Source organism: Dendropsophus ebraccatus, unplaced genomic scaffold (genome assembly GCF_027789765.1).
Source record: "Dendropsophus ebraccatus isolate aDenEbr1 unplaced genomic scaffold, aDenEbr1.pat pat_scaffold_1144_ctg1, whole genome shotgun sequence".
Classification (NCBI taxonomy): domain Eukaryota; kingdom Metazoa; phylum Chordata; class Amphibia; order Anura; family Hylidae; genus Dendropsophus; species Dendropsophus ebraccatus.
The window spans coordinates 17,847-41,896 of record NW_027208561.1 but is presented as its reverse complement, the minus strand read 5'-3'; the positions used below and the strand labels follow the sequence as shown (position 1 = coordinate 41,896).

The 24,050-nt window shown below is 43.9% G+C and overlaps 1 pseudogene; it reads right to left on the bottom strand.

Annotated features, from left to right (window-relative positions):
• Window positions 1-469: 469 nt before the first annotated feature.
• LOC138774953 (NACHT, LRR and PYD domains-containing protein 12-like) overlaps window positions 470-24,050 on the bottom strand; it is a 37,049-nt pseudogene continuing 13,468 nt past the window's right edge.

Here is a 24,050-nt window from a genome sequence, read left to right as displayed (position 1 = left end):
CACAACACCCGAAACTCCTGCGGTTTATCAGAGCACCATGACTGATGGACCATGAGAGGTCCGGGTGTTATGGTTGTAATACTGGTGCAGAACAGTCATCATTTTACACCCATCCTATAGGGGTTAAATACTAAAACGGTTCTCTACTAGTGACAGTTTATGGCTTTGATACCATACGATACCATCCTTTTTTGTCCGTCTTTTAGGATGGCCAGCATATTGAGGTCAAATAACGGCTGTGATTGTACATATAACACTTGTCATTGTGAAATAACGGCCTTTATTTGACCTCAAAATACCGGCCCTCCCAAAAGACGGACTGTGGGGGAACATAGCCAAAATCCTTCCCATCTATCAGTAATGTCTTCTATTAGAAATAATGAGTATCACTATGACTGTAGTATAGGATGGGGGTCGCTAGACAAATGTTGCAGATTTTATATTAAAGGACAAGTCCAGACAGGATAGGGACAGTATAATATATGTAAACTTTATAGACCTTTGTGTACGGTGGGAGAATTCAGTGCAACGTATCAGACATCGCGATCTGGACGCTGGTAAATGTCCGAGCTGTGGAGTCAATAAAAGGTGGAGTTGGAGAAGAGAGATTAGATGGGTGACTGCCATTATCTCCTCTGTCAAGGATGGAAAAGAGCAAGAGAGCGATTGGGGGGCGACAAAAGTCCACGTGAGCCCTCGCCAGTAATACAGGGACAGGAAGAAGGAAAGTCTCTCTTCTCACAGTGTGTTCCTAGCTGTAGTTTTAATTCTTGGACTTATCGACCATCGTAAAGTCATCACAGACGGAAATCGGTCTTCGTGTTTATATTTTTAGGTTATCTTCATATTTGGTCTTAGTCCTTTCAGCTTCCGTAAGGCATCTTTCTCCTCCTTAGACAAATCATCGAGTCCCATGCTAGAACAGAAACAGAGATCAGCCTTAAGACTTCTATAGTCCTCAACATCTGTGGTACAAGTTTTTTCTGTATACAAAGCTGGTGATAAGTAGAGACGAGCGACTCCTCTGCTTTGGGGCCCATTCAGTAGTATTGGCTCTCAGTTTTGTTTCATTCCAAATAACTTTGATCTATTTTTTCCCCACTTTACAGGTTTTGTAGTGAAGCTGTTGTGAAATGACTAACCTTATTATTATTACCCCAGTAAGCATCGCCATCGGGGTAACTAATAATAAATATAATCCCAAAAAACAGAAAAAGGAGTATGTGACACTCATCATAGAGGCCCTTACAATTGTGTCAGGGGGGGTTGGGTGACAGAGGGGCCCTGCCCACTATCTATTATCTTCGATGCTGCGGTCGCTATTGACAATGTCATCTAAGGCCGGGTTCACACTACGTGAGACACCGGCCGTGATTAATAGAAATTTTATGTTGAGTGAACACAGCCGAAAAGTATAAAGTTTTGCGATTAAAGTTTAATAGGTTGTGGGGGAAAAATTACTTTCCCTCTATCCACAGGATAGGGAAAAAGTAAGAGATTGTGGGGGTCCAACCTCTGTACCCCCTGGCATTCCACATACTGGGCACCTGGCTTCTGTGTTATGACTACAGTTATGGGTACGGAGATTGGCAGGGGGTAGGGAGGCTGGACCCGCCACAATCTCTTACTTTCCGATTTTTAATTGCCTATAATAATACAAAGGTATTTTATGTGTCTGCCAATGTGGTTGGAATATAGACTGGTGTAAACTGCCCGCAGCAACCAATCACAGCTCTGGTAAAATGAAAGCTGAGCTGTGATTGGTTGCTGTTGTCCGTTTACACCAGTCTATATTTTACCCCCTTTGATAAATCTCCCCCATAGTATTTTTAGTCATCTGTTGACAGAACTGTATGATGTATTTTATTTTCCCCCACATTGTATATTTCTTATTGAATTGAGAAAAGAAATGCCATAGGATGGGTTCACACTACGTTTTTGCAATCCATTTTTTTCAAAAACGGATGCATTTGTGTGCATGTGTTTTTCCATTGACTTCCATAATTTAAAAAAATGGATCAGTTTTTTTTTTAACGTACACAAAAACAGTCAACCTCATTTTTGTGCCTGTTAAAAAAAATGATCTGTTTTTCTTTTTTTTTTATATTGGAAGTCAATGGAAAAACTGATGCATTTTTTTGCAAAAAAACTCCCTCTGAAATTCATCCATTCATGTCCAATTTTAAGAACACACAATGGTATCTAAAAGCTGCTGCTGCTGGTACGTGAGGCAAACTTAGAATTCCCGATTCACATACTTGATGTGTAATAAATACTGAGCTCTTCTGTCTCTGGCTTTAGCTATGGGGTGGTTGGGGGGCTGGTCGCGTGGTCTGTTCTTATTTGTCTTTTTATTTTTCTCGTCTGTTATGTGTGGTGTATCGTTTTATTTTATAACAGAACTTTTCTTTTCTGGATATGGAATATTATCCATACAATTCTTGCTATGTAATTTACATCTACAGATGATAGTCATGAATTGGACATCTTGTATGGACTCTTGTACTGGAATCAATCTTACTGAAATGCCGCTATTTCCTTCAAGATTAGAATTTCTCTGTATGTTTCATCATTTAATATGGTATGTTATGTATTCTCGTACCGTATACTAATCTTTGTCAAGATGCCGAAAATTTCAATAAAATATTTAAAAAAAAATAATTAAATAAATAACTACTTAGTTAGGGCAAGGCTTCTGGGATGCAAATGCCAGATTTTTAGCCCCAGAAGCTCACATGGAGGCCTGTCCCTTCTCCAGACCGTAATCCCATAGAAAACCAGTGGGATTGGCTGAGTCACTGTGTAGAGGCTCGTAACCCTGTACCCAGAACCTCAAGGGCCGCCCTTCAAGAAGAGGGGGTGCCATGCCTCAGCAGACAACAAGGCAACTTGTGCGGCACCTGGCTCAGTCCTGTCCACATCTCTTATACTCACCGTAATTCCTCTATCCTGCAGGCTGGACTGGACAGAGCGGCCATCAAGTCACTGAAGTGCGGACCGGACAAATCATTGTAAGACAGGTCCAGTTTCCTTAGGGAACGGTTATTTCTTATTCCAGATGCCAACTGGGTGCAGGACGAGTCTTGTAGATTATTCTCAGCCAGTCTATAAAAATAAGAAGATGAGATGTGGGTGACGCGTCCACAGAACGTTGGTATAAAATCTGTAGATTGTGAACAGCAAATGTTCCCAGCTATAAGTACAATCCTTAAATCTCACTTTTTTTTTCGTTTTGCTTCATTTTTTCGTTGTTTATATTCCAACAACTTATTCTGCAGCGCTGTACAGAAAATGATCTCTGACATAAGTCCCTGTCCACAATAGAACATGGACAGTCCCTGCAGAAGATGTCCGTGGGGCAGGAGTCCAGCAGTGCATGCCGACAGTACTCATCTCTGAGCCACTGTGCCACCCATAGAAGCCATCTCTGGTGCATATAGATGGCAGGAATAGTGGCAGCTACTGTCTATTCAACCTAACTTGAAACTGGCTCACCCAGTGCAAAATCTGTCTTAAAGGGAATATGTCACCTAAATTTTCTTTGACTGATTAGAGTAAGATGCTAAAATTTTTTATTTTACTCTAATCTGTTTCTATTTTCTCATTTAAATTTTTTTTATTTCCCTTTTTGTACTCTGTTATGGGGGCAGCCATCTTGCTTGAGCTGTTTTAACAGAATTTAGTGACCTGCTTTACAGCAAGACTCATGGACGACAACAAACTAAATCTTCCCCTTGAGATAAATGTAAAACATTATTGTTAAAAGGTCACTCCACAGGGAGCTGCTGTTTCCTTTGTCTACTGGTGTCACATGACGCTGCAATGCTGTACAGTTCACTTTACTGCAGTCTCTTACTATCACCACAGACACAACCGGAAGGCTCAGCTTAGTATTGGCCCCATTTGTGAGAATGAAAACTGCAAGATATCAGGATTATTTTATTATATAAAGAGAAAAATGGAAAATTAGAAAAAATTTCACCAAAAATGACTTAACATAAAAACATTATTTACATAATAAGTCATTTTCTGATGACACTGTCCCTTTAAGGCCACTGAACTATAATGCCTCATTTATAGTACTAAAATAAACTAGGCAGAGGATTCAATATTAAAATGGAGAACGCGCACAATCAACCCCCACCAGGGATAAGGCTTACCAAGCCAGGCACAACACTGTGAAGTGTTTCCAGTGTGTAAGCGGTGAGGCTGATCGTGGCGCCGCAGCTCCACTCACTCCTATACTCAACTAGTAGAAACAGACATCAAGCAGAATGGGAAGTTCTGAGCGCAGAGAAAACCACAAGTATAGGTAACATATAAATTATTTATTACAGGAAACACAAAGCGTTTCAGGGTCGGTCCAACCCCTTCTTCAGGGTCATTTCCAGAACAATGAACAATTAAATACAACACACGTTAAAAAAAATAATAATAATAACACCCCCTACCTGGAAAAAAATGGTTCAACCTACACATATTTAAATTAGAAACCATATATAATCCACATAAAATTAATATATAAATAGCAAATAAGCTAGTATGTTTAGCAAGTATCTGGATACAATGTTTTAATTTTACGTGTCACTTTCATCATAAAAAAGAAAAACTTTTGACATGTCATAGAGACATATCAAAAGTTTTGATATGTCCGGGTCTAAGGAATAACTTCTAAAATAGTTAACCTTAAGGATTCAGTATTTTTTTTTATTTTGATTTGCGGTTCAGGGAAGAAACAGAGTGCTGCACCTCACACCTATGGCTGATACTAGTGCCCCTAGGCTAAATAAAAAACACATCAGAATTTTGTGTATGAATTGATCAAGCCACACTGCCCCATGTACCTCGTGCCGGTATCTGATACACATGGGTCCCTACACTAAGTCCACACCGTGCCAGTCAGTGGCCACCAACCCCGCAGGCACGCACAGCCAGGGAACGGGGGCCATGGGACGGCCCTGCGACCCCCATGCCACAGGACCAGACCCAAAAACACCACACCAGAGCCCGGCCAGCACCGCCGGCGGATAAGGTCGCCCCCAAACAGCACAAGTCTGGATAAGGTATTACACTCACCATAGCTGCAGCAAACAGAATGGGAAAAAACAGGAGGGATTAAAACCATGTGCACTCAGGTGTCTCCTGCTAATTGCGGTCATGTGGGTCTCACCAGGAGGAGTGCAAAACACAGAGAAGAGAGAGAGAGAAACAAAATGCGGTTCAGGGAAGAAACAGAGTGCTGCACCTCACACCTATGGCTGATACTAGTGCCCCTAGGCTAAATAAAAAACACATCAGAATTTTGTGTATGAATTGATCAAGCCACACTGCCCCATGTACCTCGTGCCGGTATCTGATACACATGGGTCCCTACACTAAGTCCACACCGTGCCAGTCAGTGGCCACCAACCCCGCAGGCACGCACAGCCAGGGAACGGGGGCCATGGGACGGCCCTGCGACCCCCATGCCACAGGACCAGACCCAAAAACACCACACCAGAGCCCGGCCAGCACCGCCGGCGGATAAGGTCGCCCCCAAACAGCACAAGTCTGGATAAGGTATTACACTCACCATAGCTGCAGCAAACAGAATGGGAAAAAACAGGAGGGATTAAAACCATGTGCACTCAGGTGTCTCCTGCTAATTGCGGTCATGTGGGTCTCACCAGGAGGAGTGCAAAACACAGAGAAGAGAGAGAAACAAAATGCGGTTCAGGGAAGAAACAGAGTGCTGCACCTCACACCTATGGCTGATACTAGTGCCCCTAGGCTAAATAAAAAAACACATCAGAATTTTGTGTATGAATTGATCAAGCCACACTGCCCCATGTACCTCGTGCCGGTATCTGATACACATGGGTCCCTACACTAAGTCCACACCGTGCCAGTCAGTGGCCACCAACCCCGCAGGCACGCACAGCCAGGGAACGGGGGCCATGGGACGGCCCGACTTGTGTCGTTTGGGGGCAGCCTTCCCCGCCGGTGGTGCTGGCTGGGTTTTGGTGGGGCTTTTTGGGTCTGGTCCTGTGACATTGGGAATGCAGGGCCGTTCCATGGCCTCCCTTCCCTGCACGTGCACGCTTTGCGGGGTTGGCGGTCGCTGACCGACACGGTGTGGAGTTAGCGTAGGGACCCGTGTGGACCAGAGGACCTGCGCGGTGGTACACGGGGCAATATGGCTTGATCAATTCATATACAGACACTCTGGTGTTGATTTTTAATATAGGCCTAGCGGCAATAGTGTCAGCCATAGATGGGATGTGCAGCCGTTCCACTCTCTCCAGTTCGTTTTTTTATTTTGAACCAAAGGAAAATGCTTGAAAGACTATGCTGGAGGAATCCATTACATAGGTTAGATCATTGCTTTTTCATCATGACTGAATTTATATGTTTAGTTACATGCTAATTTAACCTCCTCCCGCCATCGCACTGTTATTTAATGTCGCTGCAGCAACGTTAATTAACGATCCAGGATGAGAAAGGCGTGGGAGCTGTGCCTGTGTCATCCGCGGCGGGTCCCGGCTATCAGTGCTTGCTGGGACCCACCGCAACTCTCAGCACCGGAGCCACGCTCCGGTGCTGAGAGTTAACCCTATAGATACTGCGGTCAGCATGACCGCAGCATCTATAGGGCTCCAGATAAAGAATTCTCCCTCTACAGAAGGAGAATTCTCTCTCCGGTGTCCATCGGGGCTCTGCCTCAGGCTTCTGGTTTCCTGGCTAATGAAGCCAGCAGGGGTCGGGAAGGAAGGCTGGGTTCGCGGGGAATGTGCCCGTGAGCTCTGCCCCCTCCCATCTCTTCCCTGCCGCTGATACAAGATAGTAACAGCGGCGGGGGACAGTGGAGAGGGGGCAGAGATACTCTGACATCAGCTTATGGGATCATTATGATCCCATAAGCTGATGTTCAAACACGACCTGGGCATTGAGGCATCAATGACCCCAGGTCGTGAAAGGCTTAAGCAACCGTTTTGGATTTCACTTCGCCTCAAAACAAGAGAAGTTTAGATTCTTCCCAAAATGCTTCAGGTACAGGTATATAGGTACTGACCATATGGTACATTACATAGCCAATTAAAATAGTGACAGCTATTAAAATTAAAGGAGAAGTCCGGGCTCAGAATCTTTTTTTTTTTTCGGGGAGGTGGTGGGAGGTGAAGGAACATAACATAGACCTTCCTCCCTGGCTCCAGCACTGGACATAGCGGAACCCCGCTATGGCCGCTGACTGGCTGAGTGGACCTGACACGTCAAGTCCAGAGTCCCTGCTCAGACCAGGAGCAGCCTTTTTTAAAAAAAAATCTAAATGCTCCTTAAAATTGCTCTATTCCCCTCTATTTTCTGGATTTGATGCAACCAAAAATGCGCAATTTGGCACTTTGGCAGGCTTATGCGCTTACGCCATTTACAGTGTGAGATCAGGAATGTGATAACTTAATAGTTCAGGCAATTACGCACGCGGCGATTCCACATATGTTTATTTATTTATTTTTATAAAGAGGGGAAAAAGGGGTGATTTTAAATCCACCAAATTTTAAATCCACCAGGTTGCACCCAAAATTGTTGGGGGGAAAATTGGACAAGGTGGCCCTTGGGTGCATTGTGGGCCCATTTCCGGATCTGCCATGGCCTCACCTGTGATTCTCTCCTTTAGTTTTGGTCCCAAAAAGGGAACCCAATAAATCCCGTTTAATCTATCATTTATCTTATCCAGTGGGAGGGTCGGTAAATGATGGGACCGTTCAGAAGTCCACTTCGTTCATACTTGTCATGTGATAGGGCGGTTGATTGGGTTCGGTGGTGCAGGCCTGGGGCGCTCATGGCCAAGACTGACATTGAGGCTGCCTTTCAACTGTTGCCAGTGCATCCAGACAGTTTTCACTTGTTGGGTTGCAGTTATCACGTGGATTGCTACCTTCCCATGGAGTGCTCAATCTGGTGCATATCTCGAGACATTCAGCACCTTCGTGGAATGGGAAGTCAGTTGTGCATTACCCTGATGATTTCCTGTACATCGGCCCGGCGCAATCTATGTATTATTGCTAGGGCATTGCAAGAATGGATGAGTTTTTGCAGGCGCCTGGGCATAGACAGTGTGAATGATGAACTCGTACCAGTGTTGTTGGAGAGTTTTATTGGGGAGCCCTTTGAGGCCGGTTATCTTAATCCAGGATAGTTAAGAAGTTGACAGGTTAAGCCTACTGGTTTAAGCTGCTGGGGGCTAGGGGTGTTACACTGGATTTTGTGGTGCGGCAGGCATTGGCGGGGTACAAGAAGTCTCGGTGTTGCGAGACGGTAGGAGGCTGGTGTCCTTTACAATTTTGGTTGGGTTAGTGGATGACATCTGCTTAAATGATTATGAGGGGTTGTTGTTTAGGGTGGCTTTTTCGTTGGCCTTTCAGAATAGGAGAACTGGTCACCAATTCTTGTAGTGCGAGTGGGGGCCTGCAATGGGAGGAGGTGTTTTGGGGGACAGATTATGTGTCATGTTGGTTGCGTAGGTCCAAGACTGATCAGCCCAATGCATTGTATTCAGTGCAGGGCTCTTCAGCTCGTCTGGTCCAGTGATTTAGGTGGGTCTTTTTTGACACACTGTGATGGGAAGGCCTTGTCGCATTTCCAATTTGTGGCGGTGTTTCACTAGGGTCTGGTCAAGCTCAGCCTCTCAGCTAAGGGATTCACCTCCCATTCATTTCACACTGGGGCAGCAACGTAGGTGGTAACATGGGGCTTGTCGTATAGGGTGGTGCAAGCGCTCCTGTGTTGTCTTTGGGAGGGGAATGGTGAGCTGTAGCCAGAGAGCTCTCGCTTTGGCTTTTCTCTCCCTGAACAAAGGGGTCAGACAATGATTCAATATCACGCCAACTCCTACCACTATCGTCATCATCGGTCAGTGGTCAGAGAGAGCCCTATAAACCAGATTGCATAAGAGAACAGAATAAAGTAGAATATTAGAATAGAATATAATCCATGTATAACATATGCCGCTCATGGCTCAGTCCTGTACACATCTCTTATACTCACAGTAATTCCTCTATCCTGCAGTCTGGACTGGACAAAGCGTCCATCAAGTCACTGAAATGACGACCAGACAAATAGTTACTGGACAGGTCAAGTATCTTCAAGGAGCGGTTATTCCTTATTCCAGATGCCAGCTGGCTTTGCTCTGATAGGTTATTATGATCCAAACTGTAAAAATAAGATGATGATGGGTTACTTATCTACAGAGTGGTAGTATAAAATCAGCACCACCCTTAACCTAGACATTTTAACAGCTTTTTGCTTACTTAAGTAATGGTAGTGCCCAATAGGGCTTCTTACTCTGAATCAGAAAGAGTCACTCTTTGTTTGAGTCAGTCGCTCCAGCACTGAGATATAAGCTTGATGCAAATTACACAATCTACAAAGGGGACAAATTTAAACCAAAATAATGAATAAAGTTGTACTTTTTGGATCAAATATGTCCTCTTTGTAGGTTGTGTAATGCAGTGGCTGTGGACCTAGGTCAAATATAAGAAAAGTGTTGATGCAGATTAGCAGGTAAATCCCATAAGGCATTGCTCTGGGCAGTAAAGGAACGGTGACATTCAATCCCTCCTCTCCTAACTAATGCCCCTATGCAAACACATTAATGACCACTCGGTGAACAATGTTTTTTTTAGCCCAGAGGAAAGCTCCTTAGGCTTTATCTCCCAATGTGCATAAAACTTCAAAAGCTTGTATGGGGGGCACAGCAGGAGACATTATTACTATATGGGGGGCACAGCAGGGGACATTATTACTATATAGGGGCACAGCAGGAGACATTATTACTATGGGGGCACATCAGGGGGCATTATTACTATATGGGGACAAAGCAGGGAGCATTATTACTATATAGGGGCACAGCAGGGGACATTTACCATATGGAGGACACAGCAGGGGACATTATTACTATATGGGGACATAGCAGGGGACATTATTACTATATGCGGGGAACAGCAGGGGACAATATTACTATATGGAGGACACAGCAGGGACATTATTACTATATGGGGACATAGCAGGAGATATTATTACTATATGGGGGCACAGCAGAAAATCCTACATACAGAGGGCAACCAAGATACATACTGGCTTTACTGCACATGACACAAAAAAGTCGAAGGAACTTGTAAAAGTGTGGAGCCTGGGATGTTTGTCTGGCAGGTTCTGAAGAGATGAATTGAGGCTGGAAGAACCCGTCATTGTGGTCTGAGTCGGATGGAGAGGAAAAGGAAGGTCACGCCTCAGATGAAAGAAGACGTCACCTGAGAAGTCACTGAATGACTTTTTTTGCCTCAAGTTGAAAAAGGTTGGGTAACACAGCTCTAAGCCGTAATACACTTGAGCTATCAAGATATCAAGATTCACCCTGTAGTCAAAGTTACCTAGAAATGGCCCTGGATGGAAATGAGTCAGAGCGACAATGAGAGTTTTAGCTGATTGGACAGTAAGGCTGGGTTCACACTACGTTTTTAAAATCCATTTTTTGCTAAATCCATTTGAAGAACGGATGGAAAAAATGGATGCATGTGTGTGCATCCGTTTTGATCTGTTTTTCCATTTAATTCCATTATAAAAAATGCAATGTTTTTTTTAACGGACACAAAAATGAGGTCGAGGTACGTTAAAAAAATGGATCAGTTTTGATCCCTTTTCTTTTATAATGGAATTCAATGGAAAAATTTATCAAAACGGATGCACACACATGCATCCGTTTTTGCAAAAAACGGATGAAAATAATGGATTGCAAAAACGTAGTGTGAAACCAGCCTAAGGAAGGGATGGATTTTAGAGATGTTTTTAGAATGCAGGCGACAGGAATGGGAATAAGATTGAATATGAGGAGTGAAATTTTTAGCCCAAAGAGCCAAAGGTCACCAACTCTGAATTGATCATATATCACTTCATCATGATATATTACTACTCAATTGTTCTAAACATAACAAAACGCATAAATAACAAATCCCACTTACTAAATCACAATCACCAAATATCAATATTTTATGAAAAAAAAATTATAATAAAAAAACGAACACTGTATAGATGGTCCACCAGATAGATCCCTATTCAAACAAGTCAGTGTCCAGCCACGAGAATACCTTAGTGCTATGACTTACATATGTTAAGCCTCACTAGAAAGAACTTTTTGTTATTCCATGAGAGTTACAGAAATGTACTTGTTGGCTATTTTCCATTTCCATCGCTGTGAACAGGCAAGAGATGGTTGGGAAGCCATTGATCTGAAGACCATACTCCAGTAGTCCAATATATCTGGACTTTTCTGGTGGATCCCAGACTGCCCCCCCCCCAGGGGAATTTGCCTTCTATTTCGCAGTCCATTCTCTCCCCCCATAGACCAGTTGGGTCTTTGAACTTCTTAGGGACATTGTGGCAGGTAACCTTTCCGATTTTCTCATTTCCCCCTTTTTTTTCTTTATTTAACTTTATGTTCTAGCTTAGGAACGTCCTGTTATTAGGGATTAGCAAGCACCAAAATACTCGAGTAAAGTTGAGTATATTTCAATGCTCAAGTGCTCGACTCAAGTAACAAGCTCCATTGAAAACAATTGTAGACTCTGGTATTTAACCAGGTGCCCCATGCAAAGCAGAAGGTACCTGCAGAGTTAATCTGAAAGTGACAGTCTGGGCCTCAGGGGGTTAACTTAACCCCTGGGGTGCAACACTGTGCTATGTTGGTGGGGTTGGGGAGCAAGGAAAGTATACTTATCGCTTGTGTGTTCTATCGGTCTTCTCCATCGGTCGTCGCTAAGCCAATCAGAGGCCGGGACAGGGCAGTACTCTGCTGCAGGCGCTGATTGGCTAAGGGGAATCTGATGATTGGCTGACAGGTGATACAGAAGTATACTCCCCCACACCCATGTGGTTTAAGGCTGTGGAAATGCATTATGCCTTAAAGCCTGTTTAAAGGCTGTAGTCGAGTATTTTTCAGCAGCTCCGATACACAAATGAATATTATATTTATTAGGGCGTGCTTGCTTGTATCTACCTGTTATCTGCACTTGTGCTGACTTTAGGTATATGGATATTAGGCATTTCGAGCAGTGGTATGGTTGTATGGTTTAGCTTTATGTATCACACTACTATATCTTTTAATATTTTATGTCAATTTCTGTCTTTTTTGTTTATTTTTTTGTAATTTTTTTGGTAATTTTTTGTAATTTCTTTTTGTAAAAATTTCTGATGATTGTAGTTACCTTTTTTTTTTTTAACTTAAAACAACTATAGAAGTGATGTTATACCTGTGCAAGATGTACCTTTTGTGAGAGTGTATCAATATATGTTTACTTTATATCTCCTTTTATTTTATTTTTTTCATGGATTTAAATAATTTTTTATGTTACCTTTGTTGCTCTGTGCAACTTGTCGGAGTGTTAATTGTTTGATTGTAGGGACATTGGAGCAATCATACTTGGTATATTGGGCCATTTACAGTTATAAAACAGTATCTACATATATAAACCCCCAACCTCCATCAACACTCATAAATACATAGAAAAGGTATGGTGTCCATTCAAACTTTGCATCAAGAAATCTTGGACAAGGTGTGACTCACAAACAGTTCAGTGTTGAAACATGACTGGATAAGGGACTGCTACAGCGGATACAATGCTCTAATATTTCTAACCCACGTATAACCTGTGCCCGACATGTCTCTTATACTCACAGTAATTCCTCTATCCTGCAGTCTGGACTGGACAGAGCGGCCATCAAGTCACTGAAGTAACGACCAGAAATTTGGCAATGAGACAGGATAAGTTTCTTCAGGGACTGGTTATCCCTTATTCCAGGTGCCAAATTAATGTAATATGTGTCAAAAAGAAGATTAACGGCCAAACTGTAAGAAAAAGAAGATGAGAGTGATGTGTCCACAGAGGGTTATTATAAAATCTGTAGATTGTGAATGTGGAGAGAAAATGTCCCCAGCTGTTAGTAACATCCATAAATGTCATCACTAGAAGCCACCTCTTGTGTGTGTGTGTGTGGGGGGGGGGGGGGGGATGTCAGGAATGGTGGCAGCAATCCAGCAGAGAATCTCTGAGAAATATCATCACTATATGGCATGGTATAAAGCACTAACACCTATTCCACAGGCTGAGAGGCCCAGGGAATAGAGCCCCCTTAGGGACCCAAGTAAAACTTCACATTTATTTAATTACTTACTGAGTTTGCTGAGAAATTTACCAGAAATATTAAAAACACATATTCCAGTGCTCATGCACATACTGTATGCTACACCAATATATATTATATATACAGCCCAGAAAACAATTTGCTTTCCCCACTGCCTGGCTGCACTGGTGACTCATTATGAGGTGTCAGAAATAAGTACCCCAAAATCCTTCTCGTCTAAAGTTATTGCCAAAACAGATATGCTGATATGATACTCAAATAGAGGATTCATTGGAAACATTAAAGGGGTTATACAGTGCTACAACAACTTTCTTTCAGAGACAACATGACTCTTGTCTCCAGTTCAAGAGCGGTTTGCAATTAAGCTCCATTCACCTCAATGGAACTGAGCAGCAAAACCTGTACCCGAGCTGGAGACAAGAGTGGGGCTGTCTCTGGAAGAAAGTGGCCATGTTTTTGTAGCACTGGATAACCCCTTTAAACTGCAGTTTGCATTGTCTTAACCACATATCTAGTAAAGCTGTCACTCTCCTTACCCACCAAACCTTCTCCTATGTCACTATACTTACCTACCAAACCTTCTCCTATGTCACTATCCTTACCTACCAAACCTTCTCCTATGTCACTATCCTTACCTACCAAACCTTCTCCTATGTCACTATCCTTACCTACCAAACCTTCTCCTATGTCACTATCCTTACCTACCAAACCTTCTCCTATGTCACTATCCTTACCTACCAAACCTTCTCCTATGTCACTATCCTTACCTACCAGCCCTTCTCCTATGTCACTATCCTTACCTACCAACCCTTCTCCTATGTCACTATCCTTACCTACCAACCCTTCTCCTATGTAAATATCCTTACCTACCAACCTTCTCCTATATCACTATCCTTACCTACCAAACCTTCTCCTATATCACTATCCTTACCTACCAACCCTTCTCCTATGTCACTATCCTTACCTACCAACCCTTCTCCTATGTCACTATCCTTACCTACCAACCCTTCTCCTATGTCACTATACTTACCTACCAACCCTTCTCCTATGTCACTATCCTTACCTACCAAACCTTCTCCTATGTCACTATCCTTACCCACCTAACCTCCTCCTATGACTCCTATGCTAGGCCTTTGTGGATAGCCCTTGTGACCAATCTCTGCTCGGAATTTACATAATTAACAGTGACCCTCTGATGTTTATCTCATCAACATAACAATAAAATAGTATAAAATCCATGTATAACGTGTGCGGCACATGGCTCAGTCCTGTACACATCTCTTATACTCACTTTAATTCCTCTATCCTGCAGTCTGGACTGTATACAACATCCATCAAGTCATCCAAGTCAGGACCAGACAGACTGTTCTCAGACAGGTCAAGAATCTTAAGGGACCGGTTATTCTTTATTAAAGTTACCAAATGGGTGCAGAAAGTTTCTGGACATCTAATATTAGACAATCTGTAACAAAAAGAAGATGAGACCATTAGTATAAAACTGCACAATGGTGAATGTTAAAGCCATGGTGCCCAGATGTAAGTAAAATAAATAAGTACGCTAAAAATTCCCCCCTGGTAGTTATTACCCCCACCCCCCCAGTAGGTAGTATTCTTCTGTAGTAAGGTGCCCCTCCATGCACCAATATAGTATGTAGGCATCTCTGTGCAGATAGTGACCTCCATCTTAGACATCCCCATGTAAACCTTCCTGGTAACCCCCCCCCCCCCCCCCCCCAATAGGTAGTATACCCCATATAGTAGCCATGCCCCTGTAGGTACCTCCCCTGCTACCACTTAACTGACTTTAGACTTGACTGGTGGTGGTGACAGTGACTGCCTGCAGGGGAGGGAGAGAGAGGGACCTATCCAGACCCTTAGGTACTCAGCTGTAGGGGCTTAAGAGATGAAGTACTAGCATCCATGGGTATGAGCATTTGCCTAACATTGTCTATAGGCACCTAGTGACATAGATCCAGGAACACAGGCCTCACCTAATTGGTAAAGAGTAAGACCCCTAAGGTAACCTAGCACGTGTAGCTGAGTTCTTGGCTGTAATAGCTCTTACTTAACTGCTGACTGTTATTAGGATGAGAAGAGAATAGTCCCCCAGGGTGGATAGGATTCCCAGTTTTTACAGCCTACAGCAGAATCACTATGAGGTCCACTTGCCGAACATGGCTAGGTTAGAAGGATACTTGAAAAAAGACAGTCTCTAAACATAAGGTTCCCAGAGGAACACAATTTCTAGCTTGCTCTCTCTGAAATACTCTAATCAATCTGTCCTAATTAGCTTACCTCACGTTATATACTGCACCCCTCAGGAAGGTGTTTAATTGGGCAGGAATACATCAGAAGACATAATACTCTGGCTCACGATAGGTCACAAGACTAGAGGAGGAACCAGTTTGAGGCATCCACGCACTGTGCACCAACAGGTAGAGAGCAGTATCTAATAAAACATCTTTTTCTGCTTACTTAAGAGCCTTTACTTCAGGCTACCGTGCAGGGTAGTTACCTCAAGAGGCATAGGAACTCTCCTAGTGGGACAAAGGTACAGAAAGTCTACGTATCCCACTGGACAACTGGGAAGTCTTTGGAGTCTGCTAAGCCCAGATAACAAAGACTGGGGTTCTTATTACCCACCTAGGATGGGTAGTTCGCAACTAGGGGGCATAAGGTGGTCAAGACTTGGACAGTCATCCGTGAGTTATACACTATTATACACTTCTACTGTTCCGTCAGAGTACATTTCTGCATTGGGCAGGGCCCCTCTGGCAACTCCTCTCCTCTCTGCCTCACTGTCAGACTGCCGAGATAATGAAGCGATTCACTTTGTTATTACTGTAGTTCCGCTCATCTGTGCTAAAATAGAATAAAATCCATGTATAACTTGTGCTGCACGCAGTTCAGTCCTGTACACATCTCTTATACTTACACTAATGTTTCTATAATGCAGGATGGACTGGACAGAGCGGCCATCAAGCCATTAAATTGTAAAAGCGATAAACAGTTACGCGATAGGTCAAGTTTCTTCAGGGAGGGGTTTTTCCTTATTATAGATGCCAACTGGATGCAGGAAGAGTCTGGGAGATCGCTATCAGCCAAACTGTAAGAAGAAGAAGATCTTATCATAAAGCTGTGCTACCTGGAGTAAATGACAGTAAATTTACTGATCTATGATAGAACCCCTTTCCTCAGTAACATTGTAATACTGACTAATACTGACTTAGTAAAGTCATACATTTTCTACATTTTGAATCTTTTATTTTACCTCAGATCCTGGAGGTTCTGTAGAGCTGGTGCAAGTTTCTCTAATCCTTCGCTGTCTAGGGAACATCCAGATAGACTGAGTTTTTCTATATGTGGGCAATTTTTCAAAATATATGCCAACACTGTGCAGTCTAGAGCCGACATGTGAACACCAGAAATTGAAAAACATCTATAAGAATTTTAATGATTCCTGCACTAGAACCGTGTTCCGAGTTTCAAACAGGTAAAAGAATGTATTAAGAAGATGTCTTCTGTTGTTTTCAATTTCCACGGGTGTCTGCTGTTCTAGAATTAAGTTCTTCAGCCAAGTGATGACATCTCTGGAGGCCTGAGCTGCTTGTTTGTCCAGGTATCCAGTTAGTATTGACCTGGTGGAGGCGTCTGATAGACCACAGAGGAAACGGAGGAGCATCTCACCACGTCCATCACGATAGGACTTGGCTCTGTTAGTGATCTCTGTAACTTCTCAGGAGAATAATCAGTGTAATGCACCAAGGCGGAGAAGAATTCCTGAACAGTGAGATGTAAGAAGGAATAGGTCACAGGCTCCTCCGATTCCATCAGAAAACTTGATAAGAGCTTCGACCTATTGTCCACATGGAAAGAACTCAGATCTTGATCATCAAAAATAATCATATGGTTCATGACTCCATCTTCTGCCATCCATCCCAAGGACTGCAGGACCTTCTGAGCGTCACTCTTGTCCAGGCTGTGATTGGCCAGAATGTTGGCGACAAATAGGGCAAAGAGCTGGGTGACTGTTTTGGGTAATAATGATGGCGGCTGATCACTACTTGTTGTCTGGAAGCTCCTGGATAACACTGTACAGATGATCCAGCAGTAGGACGGGAGGTAACAGAACGTGTACAATGTGTCATTCTGCTTCACATAAGTAAAAGCCTTTTCTGCCAGATCAGGGTCGGGGAAGAAATTTTCAAAGTACGTTCGTCGTTCTTCTGGAAAAATCCTGTGATTTCTACTATTCTCTGGAAGACTGTACAATCTATTGATGCCAGTCTGGTTGGACGACTGGTCATCAGGACTGAACAACCATTAAGAAGAGACTTTCTCACCAAACTAACCACAATCTGACCACAATGTCCGCGCTGTCTAGGATTAGAGCACAAGTCACGTGATGTGAAATCCATTGTATGATTGCTTTCATCTAATCCATCAAATATAAAGAGAAGTTTCTCTGGATCTTCTAAGATGACCTGGATCAGCTTTTCCAGATCCGGGTATTGTTGGAGGATCATGGTCTCCAGACTAACCTCATCCAGTCTGTTCATCTCCCGGAATTTAAAGAAAAAGACAAAGGAGAATCTTTGATAGAGATCGCCCCTCACCCAGTCATAGACAAACTTTTGCATCAGCGTGGTCTTCCCTACCCCCGGCACTCCGCTCACCATCACCATGTGTGGCACAAGTCTGGATCGGTGACACCAGCGGAACATCTTGTTGGGGGAAATGTGTTGTAATTTATTTTGAGCTTCCTTTAAATATTCCTCATGTTTTACCCCAGTCTCTATGAGCTCATTCCTAGAGCGTTCCCTAAACTGATCGGTGGAGACAATGATGAGGTTCACATAACGTGTAGACAATGGAAAACTTTCCACTTCCTGGTTACATCTTGGAGGAATGTTCTCTATAAGTATCTCAGATTTTTTATACAAGTATTCCTTGTGACAGTTCTGGATGCCTAAAAAAAAATAAAAAATAAAAAAAATCAATAATTTTGTATAATCCTTTTAAAAAGACAGTATATAATTGTATATTTTACTTCTACATCGCCAGTTCAAGTCATGTGTCCAGCTTTGACACCCAATAGTTTAATGATGCAGAGGACAATGTGGGAGGACAATGGTGTGGTCTGCTACATACTCCCCCACCATCTTCCAGAACTTGTCTCTCCGGGACATCCTAGGATGCGTATTGGATTTATCCTGGTTGGGTGTCATAAACAGGTTCCACATCTTTGATAGTGTTCCCCTTTCTGCGTTTGCCATGCTCCCTGGTCTACCTCATCTCCCCTTCTTGTTGGCCCATGGGACCAAGTCCTCTGCTAGTAGTGTTGTCAGATGGGAAGGCTTTAAGCAATTTCTCTACCAAGGCCGTGTGGTATAGCTGGACTTGCGTTTAGCATCCTAGCTTGATCACGGAGGCCATGCTTTGCTATCCTATCTGCTCCCTTTTATATCTAATGCTCCAGGCCTCTGGCACACATACGCTTCCCCACGTGGGTCACATGATCAGTCACATGATGCGACGACCTGACGTCAGGCACGCCGGCATGAAGCCAAAACCACAGACTCTTGCGGTGGCATTGCCATGGGACCGAGGATGCTAGTGAAGTCTGGCAGATGACTGGCAAACCAAGAGACATGTTGCAACTGGTACTACCTGATTGCTCTCTGCTGCTTAAAACCCTGGTCAACATGTAGAATGTGATGTTCTAGCGCGTGGCCACAGCACAGTCGGTGAGCTGGCAAACCAAAGTGCTGCTGCAGTTTCTTCAGGGCCGCCCAATCAGTGGTGGATTTTCTGAAGTGGGCACACATGCAAAGCCCCTTGTAGAGCATCTCTTCCAAACCATTGTATGTTTTTAGAAAAAGCTGAACCACAAGGTTGAAGACGTGTACCAGCCACGGCACATGTGAGGCCAACGAGCTGCAGAGCTGCCACCAGGGAGAGGCCATTATCATACACAACCATGCCTGGTCCTAAGTTCAGCGGTAAGAGCCACAGATCAGTCTGCTGCTCGATACCATTCCACAGCTCTGTGGCGGTGTGTTGTCTACTTTTTTTTTTTTTAAGTTGGAAAAGGGGGGTGATTTATTTTTTATTATGGGATTGATTTGTATTTTTAAAACCATGTTTAAAAAAAAATTTGATAGAGGTCTAGAGATCACACCGAACAAAAAATCCTTCAGCCATCTACCTGCTCCATCAGTTTTACCTGTTTTTGCTTTTTTACCATAATGCGTTTATATTCACTAACCTTTCAGTTTGGGTGCAAGTTGATACCCTTCTTCATCCAGCAGTATTTCCGCCACCAAATGGTTACCTGATAAGAAATTACGAACAGGAGATAAGATGTATTGAGAAGTAGTGGCCCTGGTGGTAAATCCACAAGTAGTCCCCAGCATCCACTGTACCCTAATTAACTAAAATTAAAGACTCCTTGGTAATTATTTTGTCGTTAACTAGATTAGGACTTTCTGTAACTACAGTGGCGCTTGAAGGTTTTGAGGCACTGTTTTAGGAACACTATGGTGGTCACTGGGAGGGCATTATCTTTTCCCGTGAATTCAGGAACTTCCTCTCAAAGTCCTAGCCAAACTGCAGGCCCCTGTCCTGTCTTGTTGTGGTGTCATTAGTATTTTACACCCCTCGCAAAAGTCTGTACTTCAAGTAACTGTGGTAATGAAGTAGTACCTAAGTTTTGCCACAAGATGTCACTACTGTATGTAACTGTACTGGTATATTGCAAAGCTGTAATAACTAAGGGGTTATTGTTTGTTATAATCTGCGCACTAATGAGAGCCCTCTTCTACCTATACCTATCTCTATGCTCCTTTCTCTCTATACTTTCGTCACATGGGGAGAGGAAGTACACACCCACACTTAGTGAGTCTTACTTAAGTCTTGGTGGAGAGAGGACGCAAGACAAGTTGGTCCCTGCTGTATTTCAGCTGGGCCCTGGCTCTGCCAAGTCCTCATACCTAGTCAGTGTGTAGTCTAGTTGGTGGTAGTGAACAGACATACATGGGAGACACAGACACCAGTTTCTTGAAAGCAGCACTTCTATACACTATGCAGTGTTAAAGGGGTAGTGCGGCGCTAAAAAATTATTCACAGAATAACACACATTACAAAGTTATACAACTTTGTAATGTATGTTATGTCTGTGAATAGCCCCCTTCCCCGTGTACCACCCCCCGTCCGTGTACCCGGAAGTGTTGGTGCATTATACATTACCTGATCTGTGTCGAGGGCCGTCCGCCATTTTGTGCCAAACGTCATCTTCGGACGGACGGCCGAGTCGCTGCCGCCAGTCCCCCCTCCGCCGCGTCACAACTGTGCTCAGCAGCGATTGGCTGAGCACAGTTATGCTTAGCCAATCGCGGCTGCGTCATCAGCTGCTCAGTCGCGATTGGCTGAGCACAGTTATGCTCAGCCATTCGCGGCTGAGCATCGGATGACGCTGCAGAGGGCTGCCGGCATTCGGAACAGACGGAGCTGTTCGCCGGCCGAAGAAGACGTCACTGAATGAAGATCGGAGATGGGTGTCGGCACGTGACAGGTGAGTATAGCGCACCACACTTCCGGGTACACGGGTGGGGTGGTGGGACACGGGGAAGGGGGCCATTCACAGACATAACATACATTACAAAGTTGTATAACTTTGTAATGTGTGTTATTCTGTGAATAATTCTTTACCGCCGCACTACCCCTTTAAGTTACTCAGGAGAACACCCTAACTTACGCTGAAAACAATGCAGGACAGTATTCTGATAAAAAGAGGAACTGACCTGGATAGAGCAAAGTTGCTAGAAGCCTACGTACTCTATCTCCCAGTGCGGGTGTCACCAGGAAATCCTAACCACTCTGCTCAACTCAGGTAACAAGGTCTGGGGCTTCTGTCACCCTCATAGGATGGGTCACCCAACACTGTAGGGCAACAGGTGGTACACGACAACAAAGGTCGAAACACGGGCACAAGTATACTTCTGTTTTCAAGTCTTCAGTATTCTACTACTTCTTCTTCTTCTAAAGTTCCGGCAGAGCACACTTCTACCCTGGGTTGGGACTCTCACGACAAATTCCTCTCACTACTCTGAACTTGAAGCACAAACTCCTCTCTAATATTCTCAGCTCACTCTACTTCTCAGCACACAACCAAGTCAGTTAAGCTCTTCTATTCTACGGCTCTCAGCACAGATTCTGCTCAGTCATGTCTACAGTCTAAGATCAACTACTGTACAAAGTGTTTTTCGCAGTAAAGAAGATTTATTTATGGTAACAGGACTCAGTGATTATTGTTCCGACACCTACACAGTACTTACACCAACCTTGGGTCATCTCCCCTTTACTGTGGGTGGTGGTGCTTATACTCCGGGGTTGGCCACAACTTCACTCCAGACCACCGTGATAAGTACCCAAGGGACACCCTCACAGCCTGGCAGGTCACCGACCACAGGAGAAAGAATATAGGCAGCCTTCCTAAAATAAAAGCAGGTGTGCCTCTATACCGTTGTGCCCCACTGGCACTGGCGTCACGACAGAACAACTACGGGCTGAGCTATATTCCGACCAACCACCTCAGTAGTGGCGTCACACTCTACCATCTGTCAAGTGACCGGGCCAACGCGGGCGCACACCACATTGTCTTGCCCCATCCCGTCCCGTCCCTATAACACATTCCCTATATCTTTGTATTTTTTATTATGCAGCGCTGTAGTATTAATAGGAAAATACATAAACAACCAAATGCATATTACAAAAAAGGAGCTAAAAATTTTTTAAATATCCGTTTAGGAAGTATACTGAAACAAATGTGTTTTGACATGAAAGGGTTTATAATGACACTAATGCTATGAACCAAAGTGAATTATTCAATGGGACCCTTGGCATGACTGCAAGTAATGGATGTGCTGTGGATTTTTTTTGTCTTTTTTGGGTGGATTTTATCCCCTTCTACTGCAGCCTGTGGGTGAGATCTTTGTTGATCTGGCTAATGTACAGCATGAAAAACCAAATAAACTGTATTTCATACACAATGTTACCGTACCTCGCTCCAAGAATTCCACCAGTATGGCCTCGAGGACTGAAGATTCATCACGTCTCCACATCACATGAAGACTGACCCACAATCCTATGGCAGCATCTTTTCCTGTATTAAATATGTGCTGTAATAAAGTCCGCGCAAATGTCTTTCTATTGTTCTCTAGATCCTGATATCTCTAGAACACAAGAAAGATCATACATAAGAGTCATTATACAAAGATACAGGATACAAAGGGTTAATATACACAGATATACGTGTCAGAGAAATACATGGCGTCAACACATTGGCCCAGTGACCATCTTGTGTCAATGCTTCATGCTGTGGCAATTTGGGGGCTGGCTGAGCGTCTATCCACTGTTAGGACAGCCGCCAGCTCTGTGACGTGAGTGTCGGTGGTTACATGATCTGCAGTTTGCTCCAATAGACGCCGGCACCCAAGTCACAGACAGAGGCAAAGCTGGCGGCTGGCGTAACAGTGGATGGCTCTCTGGCTGATTGTCCTCCGAAGGTGACTTGCATCTGAGACACGTCAGGAGACGGGGCAGAGGAAACGTCCTGTGCCCTTGGCATGGATTGGTGTTGGCATTGCTATATGAGGACCCTTCTGATGATTGCTGGTTTGGGGATTGACTACTGACTTCCGTGGGGCTGGAACTTTGAAGGATCCATTCCACAACACCATCCTAGCTGGTATTCACCTGACCACTGGGTGTTACTGGGAAGCTGCAACCTTTGTTCAAACCTGTTAGGATCGCCACTACCACAACCCCGTACTTCACTACTTCCACCCTCTTGACTGGCTGCGGTGATTGCCTGAGCGCACGGCTGAAGAGGACACCAGGGTGCACAGACATATATGTATAGATTCATTCACATTTGGTTTGTAAAGTTCACCAATTTTGCAGTAAAAAATTGTGCACATTGCAAAAGATTTTTTTAATGATTCGCTCATCTCTATATTCCAGGGAAGAACTCCAAATGGGAAAGCAGAAAACTAATTTTAATGACATGTTGCACTTCGAAAGAGAGAGAGAGATGCACTAAACTGTTCTTCTGGTTAAGCACTGGTCCTGTTTTTGAGGCTATCCCTTTTTGTCAAGCGCAGTCCCGTTTGCCCGGTGGTGGGTTCCAACAAGTGCCTAAGTGACCCACCGCCCACCTAGCTGCCACAACACCTCATAGCTACCCTGACATATGATTTAAAAAAATAAAATAAAATTATATACATATATATATATATATATATATATATATGTATATCCTATGTGACGTGGCTCTGTGGTGTCCCACCACTGGTGCAGTCCTATGCACCTTAATAAGTCGTTCTCTCAGGTTAACAAAGTGGGAGAAGTAGTACCTTATTTTCCCCACTAGGTGTCAAAGCTTATCTCCCTGCGATAAAGCCCAACCTGAAAGAAGGAGAAATCATTGAATAGATGCCATTTGTGAGAGACAGAGAAAGATGGGCTGCTGCAGTGACAAGGCCTTGTTCCTGTATCCAGGAGACATTCAAGCCTACAGCTTCCCCGGCCTAGGATGAGACATGGGAGCAATATCACCAGCGGAAAACTGTTGGAGAAACAAGTCTTTGTTGCTGTGGAGCTCCCTCCTCCTGCTACCTCTACCCCGGCGTATGCCGTTTCTGAAGTACAAGCCAGGCGGACAATCGCCCCAGTGGCAGCTGCAGAGGTCTGTACCATTTCTTAGGTACAACCACAAGTCACATACAATGTTGCCGTCACTCCTACTCCGGAGTGGACCCAGACGTCTGCTACCGGCACAACCAAGAAAGAAGATGCCTGCTGCACCACCCCTC